Source organism: Chlorocebus sabaeus, chromosome 7 (assembly GCF_047675955.1).
Source record: "Chlorocebus sabaeus isolate Y175 chromosome 7, mChlSab1.0.hap1, whole genome shotgun sequence".
Lineage (NCBI taxonomy): Eukaryota > Metazoa > Chordata > Mammalia > Primates > Cercopithecidae > Chlorocebus > Chlorocebus sabaeus.
The window spans coordinates 137,590,792-137,611,723 of NC_132910.1; positions in this window are offsets into that span (position 1 = coordinate 137,590,792).

Sequence of the window (20,932 nt, forward strand, 5' to 3'; positions counted from 1 at the left end):
TTTGCTGTAGCCTTACAGCATATTTTGAAGCCAGGTAGTGTGACGCTTCCAGCTTTGTTCTTTTTGCTCAGAATTGCTTTGGCTGTCTGGGCTCCTTTTTGATTCCAAACAAATTTTAAGACTTTTTTTCTGTTACTGTGAAAAATGTTGTTCCAGTCTGCTTATAACCTCTCTTAGGCTACTTCGTAGATGCCTGAATTTGAATCTCAAAGCTTGTGGTTTTTAAGTTTTTTATGTCGAAGAATCACCTGGATTGTGTATTAAAATGCATATTTCCTGGCACTACCTAGAGCAGTTCTAACTCTAGGTTTTTGGTGAGGCCCAGAACTGCATTGTTAAGAAGTACCCCAGGTGTTTTTGATCCAGACAGGCTGATCAGAACTTGAGAAACAAGAACCAACATATGAAATTCCCTGTATACACATGAGCCTTTGGTTTCTCATTATTCTGTCACTTACCTGTCGTGGATTGTGCAGCCAACTATGTGCAACATATTGTTCTAGGATTTTTACATACAATATATTTTTTTGTCTTCATAATAGTCTTATATTATAATGATTAGTGTCCTGGTTTTACATCGAGGAAACTGAAACTGGAATGTCCCAGAAAACTCCTTCACTCACATCTGGCCTGACCTGAGGTGGCCAAAAATCTGAGGGCTGGCTAGCATTGCTCATTCTTTGGTACCAGAATGCCCCATTTTTTGGTACCAAAATACCTCATAGAATGCGGCACCCAGTAAATTCATATTTACTGGGTTATGAAATTCTAGCCCATGAAATTGCCTTTCTACCTGGTTTGTGTATTTTCAAAATCCTTAAAAGGCTTGCATGCATGCTGTCTTCTCTGAAATAGGCGTAATTCCAATCTGTCATATAGGATTTTTGTGTGGGTTTATAATAATGGGTTTAATGGCTAAAAAGCATAATGCAATGTTCATACAAATAATGAAGTTGGTATATCAAAATAAAAGTGGAGAGATGCTCAAAGGCTGAGTTAGTGAGAGAAGACAAACACAAAAATGTTTGAGTGTGTTCAAGTACAGCTATGTAGTCATTGGGGTTTTCCTGGATGCGAAACAGCTGTGACTGCCTCATTTAGCAGGTGCTGGACTTCAGCCGGTATCTACAGTGGTAGCAAATGTAGGTCACTGGGAAAGGCAGTTCTTGCTGTTCCTGCCACTTTCTAGCCGTCTGAAAAATGATACAGTGTTGTTAGGATCATAGAAGGATATGGAGAACCCCCAAAATCCAAGGGGCACTGGCCAATAAAAAGACAAATGTGAGATTTGTCCTCTTTGCCACTAACTTACCAGAAAGAATCCTGCTCACATTGATCATCGCTCAGAGTCAGTGCCTCGGTGCCCGGCAGGAGTCTGTGAAATTGTGTGGTGATTCGGCTGTGACCCTGAGGGACAAGCGTCCACTTTTGAAAACCACCAGTCACTCAGCAGCCCTCATGACGAAGCCAATCAGCCACTGCATGTTCAGCAATGGAGCCAATTGCAGGAAGACCTCTCTGGGAGAAGGAGAATAGGACCAGCCCAACTTCCCTTTAGAAATAAAATTCAGCTCAATCAAAAATATTCATGTTGCATTTTTATTATGTTCATCACAATGAACTGGGGATTGCGGGGGAGACAGAGAAGGAAGGCATGGCCCTAGCTTCAAAGAGCTTGTAATCAGATGTGTTTTTCACTCGAAAAGGGAAGAGAGGCAGGAAGAAGCCACGTCTGCTCTCAAGCCTTCACCCTACCTTGCTTGCAAAATTATAATTTACAAACTTAACATTAGTGATTTTCAGAAAAAGATAGGCAGCAGAAACACAGGAACCGGCACTTCCTTAGGTGTATTTTGCCAATGAAAGAGGGAAAAGATGTAGACAAGAAATCCTACCTTAAAATGGAGAGCTGGGGAAAAGTCGGGCCTGTCTTATCAAAGAGACAACTAAAAGTGCTGCTTGTTTCTGTGTGTTTGACGCTGCAGTCAGTGAACTGGGCCAATGTCAGCCCACAGAAATTGGAACAGCCCGAGTATATCTGGAAGCAAATACTCCACAGATGGAGAGGGAAGTGGGAGGTTAGCTCAGACCACTTGATTTTAATTAAACAGCTTTCAGTTTTGTGAACTTGGAAAGGAAAAGGCCAGCAGAAATGATAAAGTCCACATGACGTCGATCTGTTTCTTTAACACCCAGATAAATAACAAGTGAGGTCCACGGTCGCCAAACATGGGACCTACGTTGCAATTCCCTTTCCTAAGGAGGGTCATTTTTTGATTGCTGGGGATGAGTATGAATATTTGAGAGGCATCACATCATAGAAGGAGACCTTAATAATTATGGGCATGTGCGTGAAGAACGGCAGATGCAGCAGTGATTGTTTCCTGTTTAGAGATGTTTGACAGGACACCTTCAAGGGAGGGAACAAGGTTCCATGGTTAGAACAGATGGATGGAAGGGCATCTCAGCCCTGCTTCTACAGTGGACTCCAGCACTGGTTCCATGGTTGGAACAGATGGACGGAAGGGCATCTCAGCCCTGCTTCGACAGTGGACTCCAGCACTGGTTCCATGGTTGGAACAGATGGACGGAAGGGCATCTCAGCCCTGCTTCGACAGTGGACTCCAGCACTGGTTCCATGGTTGGAACAGATGGACGGAAGGGCATCTCAGCCCTGCTTCGACAGTGGACTCCAGCACTCTTGGGTAACATTTAGGATGCAGCTATCATTTGGTGAGGCCAAATGCAGGAACATGCCAGGGCCCAGGTGTACACAGTGTTGGGGTGAACTAGTTCGTTGCTTAGAACTAAAGCTAACTCAGGTTCTGTTTCTGCAGAAGGCTATACAAGACCAGAAGGGAGAAGGGAGAAGGAGAGGCGCTCTATAATTGCCTCTACCATCTTCACTCCCACCCCTAACCTTACTCATGCCAACCTTCTCCCTCCACATCCCGTACTTTTCTTATTCAGAATTCATTAGCCAGAAAATATAGTAGCAGCCGTAACTGACATGATCATACTGACATATAATGTCTAGGTCAATTCTCAACCAAGTGTGATTTTACTTCCCAGGGGACATTTAATGATAGAGATAATTGGGGTTGTTACAACTGAGGAGAGAATGCTACTGGCGTGTAGTGGGAGAGGCCAGCCATGCAGCTAAATATCCTACATGGCACAAGACGGCCCCCAACATCTAAGAATTATTGGGCCTACAATGTCAATAGCGTCATAGTTAAGAAACCCAGGTCTAAGGCCGGACGTGGTGGCTCATGCCTGTAATCCCAGCACTTTGGGAGGCCGAGGTGGGTGGATCACCTGAGGTCAAGAGTTTGAGACCAGCCTGACCAACATGGAGCAAACCCGTCTCTACTAAATATACAAAATTAGCTGAGCATGGTGGCACATGACTGTAATCCCAGCTACTCTGGAGTCTGAGGCAGGAGAATCGCTTGGACCCTGGAGGCGGAGGTTGTGGTGAGCCGAGATTGCGCCACTGCACTCCAGCCAGGGCAACAAGAGCAAAACTCCGTCTAGAAAAACAAAAACAAAAACAGAATCCCTGATCTAAGTTAAGATCTGATTTTTGCTGAGAAAAACTGGAAAGGTTGAATGGAGTTGGATCAAGTTGTAATGGTGGATCTGACTTTATAAAATTGATTTTAGACTTTATTTCATTGGCCATGAAATACTAGCCGGCAGTTTTAGTGATGTTTTTGTCATCAGTGCTCTTCTAACAGCACTGACGACGAATTTCCTTTTTATAACATGTGGCAGATCACACTGGAGAATCACATCCTCGTTCTGTCAGTTGTTGACTTTGGGTGAGAGATGAGATTTCCTAACTACCTTCTAATCTACATTCTCTTGTTTTCCCTAAGTGGGAAGGATCTTGTTGTCTAATGATCTTTTTTGCTCCTGAGGACATTTACATACCCAGTGAGAAATAACAACATACTTTGCATGGCCATTGGTTTGATGTTCGTTCTCTTTTAATTTATTTGAATATAATTAAGATAATCTTGTTTAGAGCTCCATTATTAACATGGCGAATACATTGGTTCAGTTGTGTGAACCAACAAAAGGTTTTGATGTGGCGCCTGCAGCATGCCCTCCATCTGATTGCGTTTAGTTTCCTTCGTGATCTCTCTGGGTAACTAACTACCGCTTCTGGGGCAGGTGGTATGATGGCTTCCTTTGCTGGGCTGTGCTCCGTGACTTGAGATATGGCAGAATTCTTTAGTGCAGATGCCCAACTGTTAGTTGACCTCGAATATAAAACACTCTTGATGAGAAGTTCCTGAAGTTTTTTTCTTGTTTTGGGCCATCTTGAACATATGAATATTGAGATTTAGATAAAATAGTCAATACATTGAATTAATTTAATATTTAACAAATTTTGTTGTATCCATAATTTAAAATTCCTTTATTATCTAAGATAACACTTGAACAGTATTTTTTTCGACTTCTAACTTTGGTAAAACAATTTAGTTCAGCTCATCACATGTGTCTCTAAATAGGGGATCTGCGTCATCACCAGAACTGCTTTTTGAGCTCTCCCTATGAAATTTTTCCCACGTCATAATCCACTGATGTTTTTGAGAAGTAGAAGTTTTTTTAATGATACATGGTGATGTCACTGGAAATTGCATCCCGTGCCATAGGTGCCCATTCACACAACATTAAGAATTACTTTTTCATTCATCTTTTCACATGTCTGTTTGCAACATTCACTTTTATTTGTGAGGTTAAATATCTCTAGGAATAATGATTATAATGATTACATCTGTTTAGCAAATTCTGAAGGGTGACTTTTATAAGCAACAGTCGACTAGCAAAGACTGATGTCATTTCAGGATTTGTCTTTCATAAACCATATTTTGTTGTTCATAATAAAGTAATTAAGATGGCGTCCTTTAAGGTAAATCATTTTGTAAGATCACAAATGGAAGACAATTACTCTTTTCTGAGGTACATTTTTGTTTCAGATGAAAAACTCCCACCTTAATATTTGAACATGCAAAATATGTAATAGTATATTTTTCTATTTTGATTCATTTGATGTTATTATGAGACTTACACTTGACTTTACTCTGATAACTCATTTATTACCTGACTATAACTAGGATACACTAAGAAAAATCAGATATAATAGTTGAAAACTGTGTTAAGAAAAGATTTTTTTTTTAATTCTAAGCTCAGTTAAGTTTTGCTAAAATAATTCATTGAAAGCTACTAACTAGATTCACCCTAGTTCCTGTTCCAATATCTAAACTATAGAAAACGTTTTTATTTATTTCTTAAGTAAAAGATTCCTGAAGAATGCCCACACTGGAGAAACCACAGAGCCCGGATTCTCCCTCTGTATGAGCTCATTCTGAAACCACACATGTACTCCCAGAGAGGTAGCAATATGTTTCTGCAATGATATGTAGGTTAAAAAAAGTTTCAGGACAAAAAAAGAAATGAATAAAAAAATCAAGCCAAAACACATGGATTTCAGGTGTGCATCCAAGACAGCTTTTTGACAGATGTAAATATTTCCTGAGCAATTTTGCTGATCTTGTGATGTGTATCTCACAGTCATTTCCATAACAAAATGCAAGTGAGTCAGGATGAAAGAGAGTTCCACCTGGACTTCAGCGTCTCCAGCGTTTACAAGCTGGGTGATCTTGGACAAGTCACAATTTCTTTTCAATTTTCCTTATCTCTGAGGACGCTTCTCAGGCTGACTGCCAAAAATCTGTAGGAAAACATACTCCGTACAAAACATCTGCCTGGCACATAAACATTGGTTGAAACTGATTAGTAAAAGTATAAAACTTCACTGATGATTTAGTGATTATTACTCCTGTCTTCAATTGCCAGTAATTTATTTCTACTGTCTTGATGGTAAAGGCATGATTTTTTTGTTTGTTTGTTTTTGACGGGCTGCAGTAGTATTCTGTATTTATAATTTGGGAAAAATTACAAATGCTTTTACTTTCAAATTCTGGAATAATGGAGACCGGGAATTGATAGGCCATTTTAGACTTTCTCCAAGTGGAGCTGCTCCTGGTCCAGTTTTCAGTGGATTTGGGGATAAATAAGTTTCCCTCCAGGTTGTGGAGTGCTTTATTTCCTGGAACTTTTTCACATGAAGTCATCACTTGTTCTCTATTTATGTGGGCCTATGGCCACATTTGAATCAGATCAGTGTAAACTTTGACTTATGTACTGAGACTTCTGGACAAGACAGCACACTAGCTTGGGAGCCTCACTCCCTTCCTTCAACTCAACCTGAAATGCTACATAAGCAACTGGGAGGATGACTGCTAACAGAATTAGTACAACTCTTGTGGTAACAGAAGGTGTTAGGTCATTTTCTGGGAGAAAGCAAAGGCCCATACTCAAAGAGAACCAGCTGTCACCAATGAGGGGACACTGTGGGAAGCAGCTTTCTAGTTGTCCTAAGATTTTCATCCTCCGTTGCCTTGGAGGGAACATTGTTTTCCCCCATCTCTGCAGGTGGGGACACACAGCAGCCCCAGGCCTGCACATGTGGATGAGGCAGGTGATATGCAAGTGCTGGAGAGGAACTCCGGACACCACCATTTCACATGCATGAGGCAGGTGACATGTGAGTGCTGGAGAGGAACCCCGGATGCCACCATTTCACATGCATGAGGCAGGTGACATGTGAGTGCCAGAGAGGAACCCCGGACGCCACCACTTCACATGGGGAGGCAGGTGACATGTGAGTGCTGGAGAGGAACCCCGGATGCCACCATTTCACATGCATGAGGCAGGTGACATGTGAGTGCCAGAGAGGAACCCCGGACGCCACCATTTCACATGGATGAGGCAGGTGACATGTCAGTGCTGGAGAGGAACCCTGGACGCCACCACTTCACATGGATGAGGCAGGTGACATGCGAGTGCTGGAGAGGAACCCCGGACGCCACCATTTCACATGGGGAGGCAGGTGACATGTCAGTGCTGGAGAGGAACCCCGGACGCCACCATTTCACATGGATGAGGCAGGTGACATGCGAGTGCTAGAGAGGAACCCCGGATGCCACCATTTCACATGGATGAGGCAGGTGACATGTCAGTGCTGGAGAGGAACCCCAGACGCCACCATTTCACATGGATGAGGCAGGTGACATGCGAGTGCTAGAGAGGAACCCGGGACGCCACCATTTCACATGCATGAGGCAGGTGACATGCGAGTGCTAGAGAGGAACCCCAGACGCCACCTTTTCACATGGGGAGGCAGGTGACATGCGAGTGCTAGAGAGGAACCCCAGACGCCACCTTTTCACATGGGGAGGCTGGCTTCCTCTTTGCTGATGAATGAGATAATTACAACAGAAGCAAGCAGACCCCAGAAAGTGCAGCGCCTGGGCAGAAAAAATGGGAAGTTCACTGGGTGGCAGTGTTGGGAACTGAGGTAGAAATAGAGCATTCCAGATTTGCAATGATATAGGTTCTTTCCTTTAAGTCATTTCCATATCTCCTAAAAAGACGAGCGGGAGAGATGCTAGGTCTAAGCTTCCATCTGTACTCCTAAGGGAATACTGCTAGCTGAGGTGCTCCATAGACCTAGCGGAATTTGAGCTTATAGGAAGAGAGAAAAAAGTCTATCTAAGGAGGAGTACTAGCCCTTTAAAAGAAAAATAGATACTGAGGAATCTTATCAGAGAAAGCTGAATTAATGGCCCAGATAAAACAAGAATTTGAAATAAATAAGATAAATATCTTCAGCAAGCAGGAAAGGATATTGCAAATATGAAGCAGGAACAATCAGTGAACACAATCAAATAAGGATGGGAATAAAACACATAATAGCACAGTGGATATAGACAAAGAATAAATCAGTAAGATAAAGAATCTGCTTGGAAAATTTTCCCCAAGTTTAAATAAAGGCATAAAAGATGGAAAATATCTAAGAACTAAAATAGAAAGTAAAAGCAGAAAGGTCAATTTTGATTTACTAGATAAAACTAAATAGAGTGTAGAATTGTTTTTATTGTTGTTGAGATATAATTGAGAATTAAAGAAAGAAAGTCAGATCAAAAGGGCAACGGACCACATTGATAAGCAAAACCTCATATCTTGACACATTCCACTTAATTGAAAATAGCAAAGGCAAAATCCTAAAAGCATCTGAATAAGAAATCACATTTCACTGTAAATTAAGATAATTGGCATCAAATTTTTGAATGGCAACACTAGAATATTAAAGTGACATTTGAAAAATATTGAAGAAAAATAACCTTAGACCTAGAGTTTTATATAAAGATGAACTATTATTTAAACACTACGTTGAATAAAATTAAGGCATTTCAAGAGACACATACAAGGCAAGGACACATAAAATCTTACAGAAAACGTTCTACAGGGGGTACTTCTCCAGAGAAAACAGATAATTCCAAAAAGAAAGTTTAAGGTCAACCTAATAAGCAGTGGCAAAAAAGAAATATTGTGTGTGATTATTCATATATGTGTATAAGAGTGTCATCCAATAGGCCTTTCTGTTTCGATGGAGATATTGTATTTGTACTGTTCAATATGATAGACCTTAGCCATGTGTGGCTGTTAGGATGAAAAGCATGGCTAGTGTGGCCAAGGAACTGAGTTTTAAATTTTATGTAACCTTAATACATTTAAATTTGAATAGCCATATGTGGTTAGTGATTGCTGCATTGTGCAACAGAGCCCTATAGTAACACAGATAAAGCGTTCCAGATTATACCAATATCTGTTGAGGGTAAGGAACATGCAGAAATCGGAGGATTTTGACAGTATGCTCAGGTTCTTGTCTTTTGCACAGGGAAGAAATAAATAATAATGAGCTCTAAAAAATTAAGTATGAAATTTAAGATATTAGCAGAAACCAACTGAAAGATAGACATTGAAATTTGGCTTTCAAACCAGAAGAAAAAAAATTGATCTCATCAATAAAATGCAATAAGGGAGAAAAAGTAACCAAGAAGAAAGGTTGATACATAGAAAATATGCAATAGGATGATGAGAATAAATCATAATATGACAGTAATTTAAGTAAATGTAAATAGGTTAAACATGCACATCAAACCACAGAGACTCTCAGGAAATAAGATGCTGTAATACATTGTCTATTAGAGATATTTGAAACAAAAGAAAATAGCTAGTTAAAAATATATGAGACATCCATTTTTTAAATCAATTTTAATAACAAAAATTATAAGTTGTTAAACTAAGTAAAAGATATGAATACTATACATGTGTATATATACATATACATATGAAGAAAGAGGAGCTGCTGGGTGTGGTGGCTCACGCCTGTAATCCCAGCACTTTGAGAGGCCATGGTGGGCAGATCACGAGGTCAGGATATGGAGACTATCCTGGCTAACATGGTGAAATCCTGTCTCTACTAAAAAATACAAAAAATTATCTGGGCATGGTGGCGGGCGCCTGTAGTTCCAGCTACTCAGGAGGCTGAGGCAGGAGAATGGCGGGAACCCGGGAGGTGGAGCTTGCAGAGACAGTGTCACTGCCCTCCCTCCAGCCTGGGCGACAGAGAGAGACTTTGTCTCAAAAACAAACAAACAAACAAACAAAAAACAAGAAAGAGGAAATAAAAAAGAAAATGATCTGAAATGTATATATCCACCTGTATGATGAAGACAGATAAATTGTCAGAAAAAGGTACATAAATCAACAATTGCAGTTGGAGTTTTGGGCACACTTTCAAGAAGACAAAAACTGACCCAAAAGACAAAAAATAAAAGGAGGAAGGATTTAGAAGAGTTGGAAAAAACTCTCTGATTGATAATCTCAAACCCATAAATGCATATAGATTTTTACACTCTGAAACCTAGAATACACCTGCACATAGTAAATATTATAAGTAAAGTCTCAAATTCTATGAAATCAAAAGCATAAAACATCAGAGATCAATAACAAAAAGATACTTTTAAAGAATCTGCAGGTGACCTTGAATAACACAGGGATCAATGTATGATAAAAGTATTTCATGAACAACAGAATGGCTAAAAATTGGAAAACTTAGATAAAATTAATGAATTTCTGGAGTTTTATATAATACCGAAATTGTTACAGGATTAAGCAAAAACCTTGAATGAGACAATCATCAGGGAAATAATTAAAAGGCAATCAAATACTCCTCCCCTAAAACAGCTCCAACACCAGATGCTTTTAAATGTGAGTTCTACCTAACGTTAGAGGAAAGGATAATCTCGATCTTATACAAGAGAACTCTTCCAAATGCAATTAAATATAATAATGTGTGAAAATTCATAGTAATTAAATATATTTTTCCCAAGGAATATAATGGTATTTTAATAACAGATATTCTATTAAAGTAACAATCATACTCATTGGAAAAGCTGTAATTTACTTAGTTTAGTTTACTTATGGGCCAAGTAAATAACAACAAAAATCTGGCCACATCTCTATTAAGACCTTGGAATCATCAATCCACATAATTAAAATGGAAAAGTTGTGTCATGAGGCACGACAGATACTATGAATTCACTCACTTAAAGATGGGGAAAGGAAAGAAAGATGTACCCTATTACTACAAATGCTTAACATAACATTGGAGGTATTTGTTAATGCAAGACAGCAAGAAAAAAATAAGATGCATAAGGATCAGAAAGGTTGCAAAAACAGTCTTATTTATTTACAGGTAATGTGACCCTCTAAATAGAAAACCAAGCAAAATCAAAAGAAAATTTAGTCATGATAAAACTGAGGAAAGTTGTTTAATACAGGATAGACATCTAAAATCAGTAACATTGGTTTATTATATTTTCAAAGTTGAAAATACAGTATTTTATATTTTAAATATATAATATTTGTTATGAATAATGTCTTAATCTTCAACTTTGAAAATATAATAAAAATAAGACATTATTCATAGTAACATTTCTAAAATTTCTCAGGAATTATTGTAACAAATAATCCAATCATTCCTACAGTTTAGAGATTGGAAAAGGGACTAGGGTAAATCTAGTTAGTAGATTTTTCAAAGAATTATTTTAGCAAAATTTAACTGAGCTTAGAATTTACAATAATATTTTCCTAAACCAATTTTCAACAATAATACTAGATTTTTCTCAGTGTATCCAAGTTATAGTCAGTTAACATATGAGTTACTCAGAGTAGAGCCCAAGTTTAACTTTCATAACACCTAATTGATGTCAAATTACACAGAGAATATGGTAGGCAACCTCTAAAATGGTTTCCCACTGAACCCTCGTCGCTGTATTCACAACTTCCCGAAATCCTCTCCTTTTGACCATGGGCTGGACCTAATGTCTGTCTGAACCTAGTGCCTAATGCATAGAATATGACAAAGGTGATAAGATGTCATTTCCAAGATGAGGTTACAAAGAGTTTGTGCTTTCCATCTTGCTGACTTTCTCTCTTACCCACTTGCTAGCTTCCTTGGTGGCAAGTCAACCACCATGCTATGAGCTGTGCTGTGGAGAGACCCACATGGCAAGTAAAGGAAGGAGGCAGGTAGCCAGTGGGCTACTGAGTCCTGCAACCATGTGAGTTTGAAAACAGATCTCCCCGAAGTTAAATCTTCAGAGGAGACTGCAGCCCCTGCTGACACCTTGATTACAGCCTTGGCAGAGGCTTGAGGCAGACACTCAGCTAAGCCACGATCTGGATTCCTGACTCATGGGGATAATGCTTACTCTTTTAGGCTTCTAACTTTTGATGTAATTTGTTATATAGCAATAGATAACTAATATAGGCAAGTATCTAAAATAAAATAGACAACTAGCTGAAGAGGAATGTTGGTGACTACGTGCCTCAAAATGAGAATATGATTAACGTAGCTTACTTATGGGCCTAGTAAATAACAACAAAAACAAGCCAAAAATCTGGCCACATTTCCCTTAAGGCCTTGGCATCATCAATCCACATAATCAAAATGGAAAAAGTCGCATCATGAGGCATGACAGATACTTTAGATTCACTCACTTAAAACTCATTTTAGCTCATTCATGCTTGTTTTCCTGCACATGGTTCTGGAAAGCAAATGCTTGAATTTCCAGTCCGCCTTGCAGCTAACTGTGATCGTGGACACAGGTCTGGATTAGAAAATGAAGGCAGAAGTTCCCAAGGAGAGTTTCATTTTCATATTAAAAATGAATTCTCCAGAAAAGGCATTTTACTTTCGCCCCCTGCACATTCTTTCTGCTTGCAATGTGAAAGCGATGTTTAGAAATGCCGGACATCTTGCAGCCATGAGCACAGAGGGGAAAGCTATCTGCTAAGAAGGGCACCATGGGAAGCTGAGAGCATCCTGGGCTTCTGGTGGCATTGTGCAGTGAAGGACTAGGCTACACTCGTGTTAGTGTTAGGGCTTTCTGCTATTCATAGCTCAGTGTTTCCTAACTGAAACCAGTAGAATAATTTTGATTTCTGTATCCAAACTTTCTGGGAGAGCATAAATTCCATCAGATTACCTCAGTTAATAATGAGTAAAATGGGTAGGGTGCAGTGGCTCACACCTGCAATCCCAGCACTCTGGGAGGCAGAGGCAGATCACTTGAGGTCAGGAGTTCGAGACTAGCCTGGCCAAAATGGTGAAACTCCGTCGCTGCTAAAAATACAAAATTAGCTGGGCGTGGTGGCTCATACCTGTAATCCCAGCTACTAGGATGGCTGAGGCAGGAGAATCGCTTGAACCTGGGAGGCGGAGGTGCAGCCGAGATCACGCCATTGCACAGCAGCCTGGGCAACAAGAGTAAAGTGCCGTCTCAAAAAAAAAAAAGAAATAAAAAAATGGAATTTCAAGAAGGTCCATTTCAGGCACCATTTTTGCTTTAGCAGAAATATAATGAAAAAAAGGATGAGAAATTAATCAAGAGTATTCAAGACCTAAGTTTTCCTTTGGTGTTGGTTTACCTGGGAAAGACCCCGTGAATCTGTAATGAATTATACCTGATTCCAGTAAGTTTCAGACTCAACCCAGCTCAACCCAGGCATGTAATAGCTCAAAAGGGCCCTCTTTTGTTAGTGTTTAAGGCCAAGGATTTTTCCAGGGTTATTAAGTGGAATTTCTGTGACAACTTGAAATCTGGTGTTAGAATGGGACTGATCTGTGCAGTACAGTGAGTCCAGCTGTATTTTACTTCTTACTCTTGGTTTCTAAGAAATAGAAGTACATTTTAAATTTAGGGCATCATTCAACATCATCTAGGAAATACTACACTAATGGCGTGAGAGTTTATTAAATCTTCCTCTTTTACTCAGGGTACTCGGTAGCTGGCGATAGAAACCAACTTTGGCTGCTTTAATCATAAAGAGATTTTATTGAAAAGATTTTGGGTAATTCACAGAATTGCCAGAAGAGCGGAAGAATCAGACAGGGGAAACAGGCAGGCACTATAGGAGGCGAAGTCTAGTGACCACAGCCAAACTTCCGTCGGAGACAGTCTGGCAGGGGTCTTTCTCGTGTCCCGGAATGATGACTGCCAGTGCGGGGCCCGAAGAATGCAGCCACCATGGACCCAGTCAGCACCTCTGGTCTACTGCCCTGGAACGAGAAATCATCCTCACTGTGTCTAGAATGCAATTCTCCTCTAACCCTACTTCTTTGCTGAAGTGCTCCACATTCAAAGATGTGGGCATCAGTGTCTGCCTGAATCTAGTAATAAAATTAAAATTTAAAGCAATGAGAGGTGGACAAAAGTGGGTACTTATTACGTTCCAAATACTTTCCAATTTATTTCTATATCTCTGGAATATATATTTTTTAAAAGGGATGATGTAAGAATGGGGAAAGCAACATAATTAAGAAAAAAATATGAAAATAACTGGTTGAGGCCGGGCACGGTGGCTCACACCTGTAATCCCAGCACTTTGGGAGGCCAAGGCGGGCGGATCACAAGGTGAAGAGATCGAAACCATCCTGGCTAACACGGTGAAACCCCGCCTCTACTAAAAATACAAAAAAAAATTAGTCGGGCGTGGCAGTGTGCACCTGTAGTCCCAGCTACTCCGGAGGCTGAGGCAGGAGAATGGTGGGAACCCGGGAGGCAGAGCTTACAGTGAGCAGAGATCTCGCAGCTGCACTCCAGCCTGGGCGACAGAGCAAGACTCTGTCTCAAATAAAAAAGAAAAAATAAAGAGAGAGAAGAAAATAACTTGCTGATGGAATAATTGAATGGAATAAATGGAATAATGAAAGGCTGTCAAAGACCTTCGTGCATCACGTGTATACAGCTCTGAAGTGTGTGTGTATAACTCTGATGTATGTGTTGAGATTTGGCTCTGAGTGAGGGACTCTCGCAGGAAAAAGAAATAAACAAGTATGTTAACTTTCTCTTCTACCGTGTCTCAGGCAATTCTTCAGATGAATTTTTCACTATCCCAGTGATGGGGTATCCAGGCCTTACTTTTTAAAATGTGCAATTAGAGTAAACGATTTAGAATCCTGTGCTCACCTTATACTCATAACTTTGCATCAAAATGTATGCAGTTTAGTGTCTTTGGCAAATGACTTGTGCCTTTAGTTTCACTTCCTCGAGGCATTTTTCCCTTCTGTTTGGTTAATTATGATTTACTTCTTTTAATTTCCAAGACCCCATTTCACCAAGTTCACGTGGTGTTCTGAGTAATAACTTGCCTGTTGTAACTGTCTTCCGGGATTAATCCTGTTTGTGTTGGAGGGTTACAGGCACTCTCACCAGAGAGGATGCTTTAGAAGTTTTGCATTATTCATGTGTAAGGCAAGTTCACAAATGTTAAGAGTTGGAAAAAAATGAAAACCAAAAATTTGGTCTAAAATCCTTTTTGTAGAACTGAGGAAGACAGATGGTCTGGAAGATTTTTAGTGTCACATCTGAACTCTAATCCGTCAAGGAGAGAAACTTTCAGAACTGGGTGGTCAAAATGGCATCCTAGGAATTTTGACTTGCGGTCTTAAAGAAGACAGCCCAAAAGAAAAGGAAAAAACAGTCTCATCCTCCAGCATTTTTATGCAAAATGATGAAATTTACAGGAAAACTGGAAACAATTTCTGAGAATTATATACAGACAATGAAGTAACTGTGGCATAATCATTATTTGTGTTAATACTATTAAACGTTTTGGGAGAATCTGGTTTACTTGATTAAAACCAGGATTCTTTCTTTTCACTAATGAGCAGATTAGTTCCTGTGGATATATGTTCCTGCCGTCCTCCTTCATTGCACTGATCACAGGTGTAATTTCTTTATTGTCTGTGTTCTCTAGTTTGTAAATTTCAGACAGGGGAGTTAGGTCTACCTTGTTCCTTCTTGTTCCCCTCTTCTAGCACATATGTACGTGGCACGTAGTAAATCCTTCATTATTTGTTGATCAGTTGCCTAACAGGAGCATGGAAGTAAATGAATTATATTTGGGACATTTCATCCTGAAGATACCCACCCAGAGGAAAAGGCAGGGTAAAATTCTAGTCAGCTCAGCCTTAGTGCTTGACTCTTGAAAACTCTTGTTAATTTTGACTCAGTTCCAAGATTCTGCATCTGGTTTGTGATTGTCCTGTGCAAATCCTTGGAAAGGACTAATCCTCGTGTAGAATAGATTTTCCATAAATATTTATTATGTGGATTTTGCTCATTGTTGACTGATCTGGGGATCTTGGCTGCAATCTTTTCAAAAGAGTTTGGTGTGAATCTAGTTGACTGTGGAATCTGGGGTTAATGTGGGCAGATGTTAAGCCTATAATTGGTTTTAACAGAAATACATATATGTGTGTGTGTGTGTGTGTGTGTGTGTAGCATATATATGTATATATATCATATATATATACATATATATATAACTGGCATCCCTAAATGGGGCACACTCTGTCTGAAGCTAGAGCAAACTTCCCGCCTCTGGCCACCCTGGGATGATATAGTCTTTCAAAGCAGGAATATGACAGTATTATATAAATATAACATATTTATTAGCAGTAAGGATTGTAACTTTTCTATATTGCCTACAAAGTTCAATCGAGTGATTATTCCCAGTGATCTAGAGATATTTTTAAGGTATTATATATCCATGTTGTTATTATTTCTGACTATGCCATTATTTTTCTAGCTTCTAGTCTTCTGTGTTCACTGTTTTGTCTGAGGTATTTTTCTCCTCTTCACCTCAACTCTTCCCCATTCCCATCCCCATTAAAAAACCATGAGTTAGTTTCATCTGCTATATGTTCCCGCCTATAAACCACCATTTACTTCCTCATCATTATGTTTTGCACACACGTATGGCTGCCGATTTCCTGCCTCCCTTGCGAGGCCGTGCATAAGCTGTGTGAGGGCGCGTGCTACACCTGTCCTTTGCTCCCAGTGCTGGCACCATTCCTGCCAGACGCTAGACAACATCTCTTTCTTGGGTGAAAAATGAATGAATGCATGAACATGTGGCCTAAACAGAGCATGTTTCTGTGTGAAGTTTCTGTGCCAGCTATGGATCTTCTTAACAGCTTGGCAGAGTTGGGAAAGGGGCAATAGGAGAAATCCCGTCCTTGTCTCAGCTTCTGGGCCAGACCCTGTGACTGGCCATTCACTTGCTGCAATGGCCCTATCACCCGTGCTGTGGGTTCATGTCACATAACACAAGCCTTGTAAAAATACCACAGACCACCGTGAGGCCATTCAACAAAGAACAGATGGATTTCAGCTTGAGTGCTGTTTTCCAAAGCACATGTGTCTCCGTTCCCCCATGCTTCCCTTGCTCATCATGTGAGCCTCCTCCCTCCATCGTGCTCCTCTTTCTGCTTCCATCACATCAGGGCCCCTGAAGACAACAGCACTGATTCCTTCCTCTTTGCCTGCCCAGCACCTGGTATCGGATTTGGATGGAGAACAAATGAAGCATAACAGTGTGCTAAGAGCCTTTTCCCTGGTTTGACACTCTGCTTCTGACAAGGTCATCAGGTAGGGTGGGGAGGAGGGTGCAGGGGCGAAGGCGAAGCTCACCGCTTGCCTTTGGAGGGTTTGTTGAAAAAAAAATCAACTCGCCGTAAGGCAAATTAAGAAGAGGAAAGGTATACAAATGTATTTTCCCATGTGCTTGGGGAGAATCACAGAGAGACTCCCTAATTTCCCAATGGGGCCCACACACTTGTATAAACTCCTTTCAGAGGAAGGGGAGAGAGAGAATATAGGTAATTCTGTTGAGGGGCATTAAATGACAACCAAGGAAAAATGAATGGGTACTTGAGAGAAGAGAAGGAATGGAAGAGGGGAAGAGGCAGAGATTGACTTGTAAATGGTTCTCTTGGGAAGTTCAGTGAATCTTCGGCATTATCTTGTAAAAAGATTGGGTGAGATCTGATTACATTCTTCCTCTCCTTTCCTGAAATAGATCATGAAATAACAGGGGAAAAGGAGATACTCTTGAAACAGAAAATGAGATAACAAGGAAAAAGCAATTCTTCTTGGTGGGTCCCTCTGGTCTTCATGAAGCTGGGGAAAAGTGTCTTCCAAGGCCTATGGTTTTCTAAGGGTTTTAATTCAAAATATTCATTATCCCAGGGAGCTGTATTTTGGGGTGAAAATCTCTCTGCTTAGGGGACATATGGTTGAGTCTCCTGATGGCATCGCTCTCAGAATTTAGGATTGTACGCTCAGAACTTTTGATGCACGTTTTGTAGGTTGTATAAAACCACGTCTGTCCTTTCCAGACCTAAACATCGAGTTCTCCACAATGATTCTCTGTGACACAAGTTACATTTGCAATAGAAAGCTATCTTGTGTATGAGAAATGCAATCCAGTGTTTATTCGACACATCTGGGTTGAATTCCTGACTTGTCCTCAGCCAGCGATATGACCTTGGACAAGTTACTTTATCCCATTGAGACCCTGTTCTCACCTCTACAAGGAGAGTGTCAGAGGCATTTGAACCAGAGCGACTCCATCTTGAATGGGGGCTGGGTAAAATAATGCTGAGACCTAGTGGGCCACATTCCCAGGAGGTTAAGGCATTCCTAGTCACAGGATGAGACAGAGGTCAGCATAAAATACAGGTCATAAAGACCTTGCTGATAAAACAGGTTACAGTAAAGAAGCCGGCCAATACCCACCAAAATGGAGATGGTGAGAGAGCGGCCTCTGGTCCTCTTCACTGCTCATTATATGCTAATTATAAGGCATTAGCATGCTAAGAGATACTCCTGCCAGTGCTGGTGGCAGTTTACAAATGCCATGGCAACCAACATTAGGAAGATACCCTATATGGTCTAAAAACCGGTCTAAAAAGGGCAGGAGCCCTCTGTTTCGGGGGAATTGCCCACCCCTGTCCAGGAAAACTCATGAATAATCCACCCCTCATCTAGCATATAATCAAGAAATCGCCATAAAAATGCGCAGCCAGCAGTCCTCAGGGCTGCTCTGCTTAGGGAGTAGCCATTCTTTCATTCGTTGACCTCCTTCAACTTCCTTTCACTTTATGGACTGGCCCTGAAGTTATAATAATATCACTCTGTTTCTTTTCACAACTGGAAGTTGAGATAAACCTGTAAGACCACATTTTAACTCCTGGGCTAGCAGCTTGAGCCCTGTGAGTCTGAGTTCTATTTTTCCCTCCAGTCTTAACTTTTATAGTATTATGGCAAGTATGAATTATGAATATTTCGATAACATAATGCATGAATGAATGCTCTTGATACATACTTCAAACGGTAAGGAATTTTGTAAAGTTATATGGGAGAGTTCTTCACTCAATATCCTTGGCCCAACAGACCGGCCTGTGAACTCTGTGGTTTTTCCTCCCTGCTCCTGTTTCACCTCTGCTCCCTCCATCCCCTCCCTTCTCCTCCCTGGCTCCTAAGTTTTTGAGTAATTCAGCGGCCTTTTGGTGATTGTTTCCACTTAGGGGTAGATTCCTCAGAGAGGCCTTTTCCACGCAATGGGAGGAGGTCTGCCCGACCTTACTCCACGGTATTTTCAACCAGAGTATGCTGTTTGCATCCTTACTAAAACTCTGCAGGATCATGACCGGCCAGGGTGGCTCGCACCTGTAATCCCAGCACTTTGGGAGGCTGAGGCAGGAGGCTCACTTGAGGCCAGGAGTTTGAGACTAACCTGGGAAACACGGTGCGACCCTATCTCTAAAAAAAGAAAGAAGAAAAAGAACTCTGTTGTAATTCTCTTTGTTTGCTTTGCTTCTTCCCACTGTCTGCCTTACCTTCTTGCCTCCTGCATTGTAAGCGCAGGAAACCAGAGTGCAGGATATACGTGTGCTATTTACTGTTGTGGCCCTGCTTTTCCTCACATTGCCTGAAGTAAATGGTGGAAAAATTAATACACACACATACCCAGATGCATTCACAAACACGTTTTACTCAGCACACTGTGTTATATATATAGCTTTGGTTTGAACATAGTACATCTTAGAGATCTTCCTATATTGGGACGTTCTCTCAGTGACTGACTAGTATTGCACTGTGTGGAAATATCAATAATTTATTAAATCTTCTCGTTGCAAATGGACAAATTAGGTTGTTTCCAATTTTTTATAATCGTAAAGAATGAATCATTGACTATCTCAGTCTTGCCCAGACCTTATCTGGGCACCCGTGCAGGTATTTTTGTAAGATAAATTCCTGTAAGAGGAATTATTGAGTTGAAGGGATGACACATTTTTGATTTTGAGAGATAATCTCGAACTAACTTTAAAAATTGATGTACCAAATTATATGTGAGCCAACTGCAATTGTAAGAGGTCTTGTTTTGTAATTCTCAATATCAGCAGATATTATAAATGTTTAAGTTTTATCAAGTTAAAGGATGAAAATCCTAGCTATATCTCATTCTTCTAATTTGCATTTATGATTACTAACAAAGTTAAATATTTTAATGTGTTTATGGTCATGCGTACTTTTCTTATGAATTGCCTTTCCTTGCACATTACCTTTTTTTCATTAATTTTTTTTCTTAATGATTGCAGAAGCTTTAACCTTTTGATGTTTATTATTTGTCTGTTATGTGCATTCCAAAGAATTTCTGCTAATCTGTTGTTTGTGACTAACATTTTTGAATGGCATTCTTTCAAATGTAACTAATATTTTAAGAGGTTTACCGAGATGTAATTGATATATGAAGAACTGCACTGTACTTAAACTCCTGGGCTCAAGTGATCCCCTGCCTTGGCAGCTAGGGTAGCTAGGAATATAAGAGCACACTATGCCGCCCAGGTCATTTTTAAATTTTTTGTACAGATGGGATATTCCTGTGTTGCCAGGCTAGTCTTGAATTCCTAGCCTCAAGCGATACTCCTGTCTCAGGCTCCCAACATTGTGGGATTACAGGTGTGAGCTACTGCACCTGGCTCAACTATGCATGTTTAATGTATACAATTTGATAAATTTGGGCATATGAAAACACCTGTGATACTATCATCATAATCAGAGTAAAAGACACTGTATTAGTTCATTTTCACACTGCTGATAAAGACATACCTGAGACTGGGCAATTTACAAAAGAAAGAAGTTTAATGGACTTACAGTTCCACAGGGCTGGGGATGCCTCACAATCATGGTAGGAGGCAGGGAGGAGCAAGTCACGTCTTACATGGATGGTGGCAGGAAAATAGGGAGAGCTTATGTAGGGAAACTCCCCCTTATAAAACCATCAGATCTCCTGAGACTTGTTCACTATCACAAGAACAGCATGGGAAAGACATGCCCCCATGATTCAGTTACTTCCCACTGAGTGCCTCCCACATGTAGGAATTCAAGAGGAGATTTGGGTGGGGACACAGCCAAACCATATAATTCCACCCAAGCCCCTCCCAAATCTCATGTCCTCACATTTCAAAATCAATCATTCCTTCCCAACAGTTCCCCAAAGTCATAATTCATTTCAGCATTAACTCAAAAGTCCACAGTCCAAAGTCTCATCTGAGACAAGGCAAGTCCCTTCTGCCTATGAGCCTGTAACATCA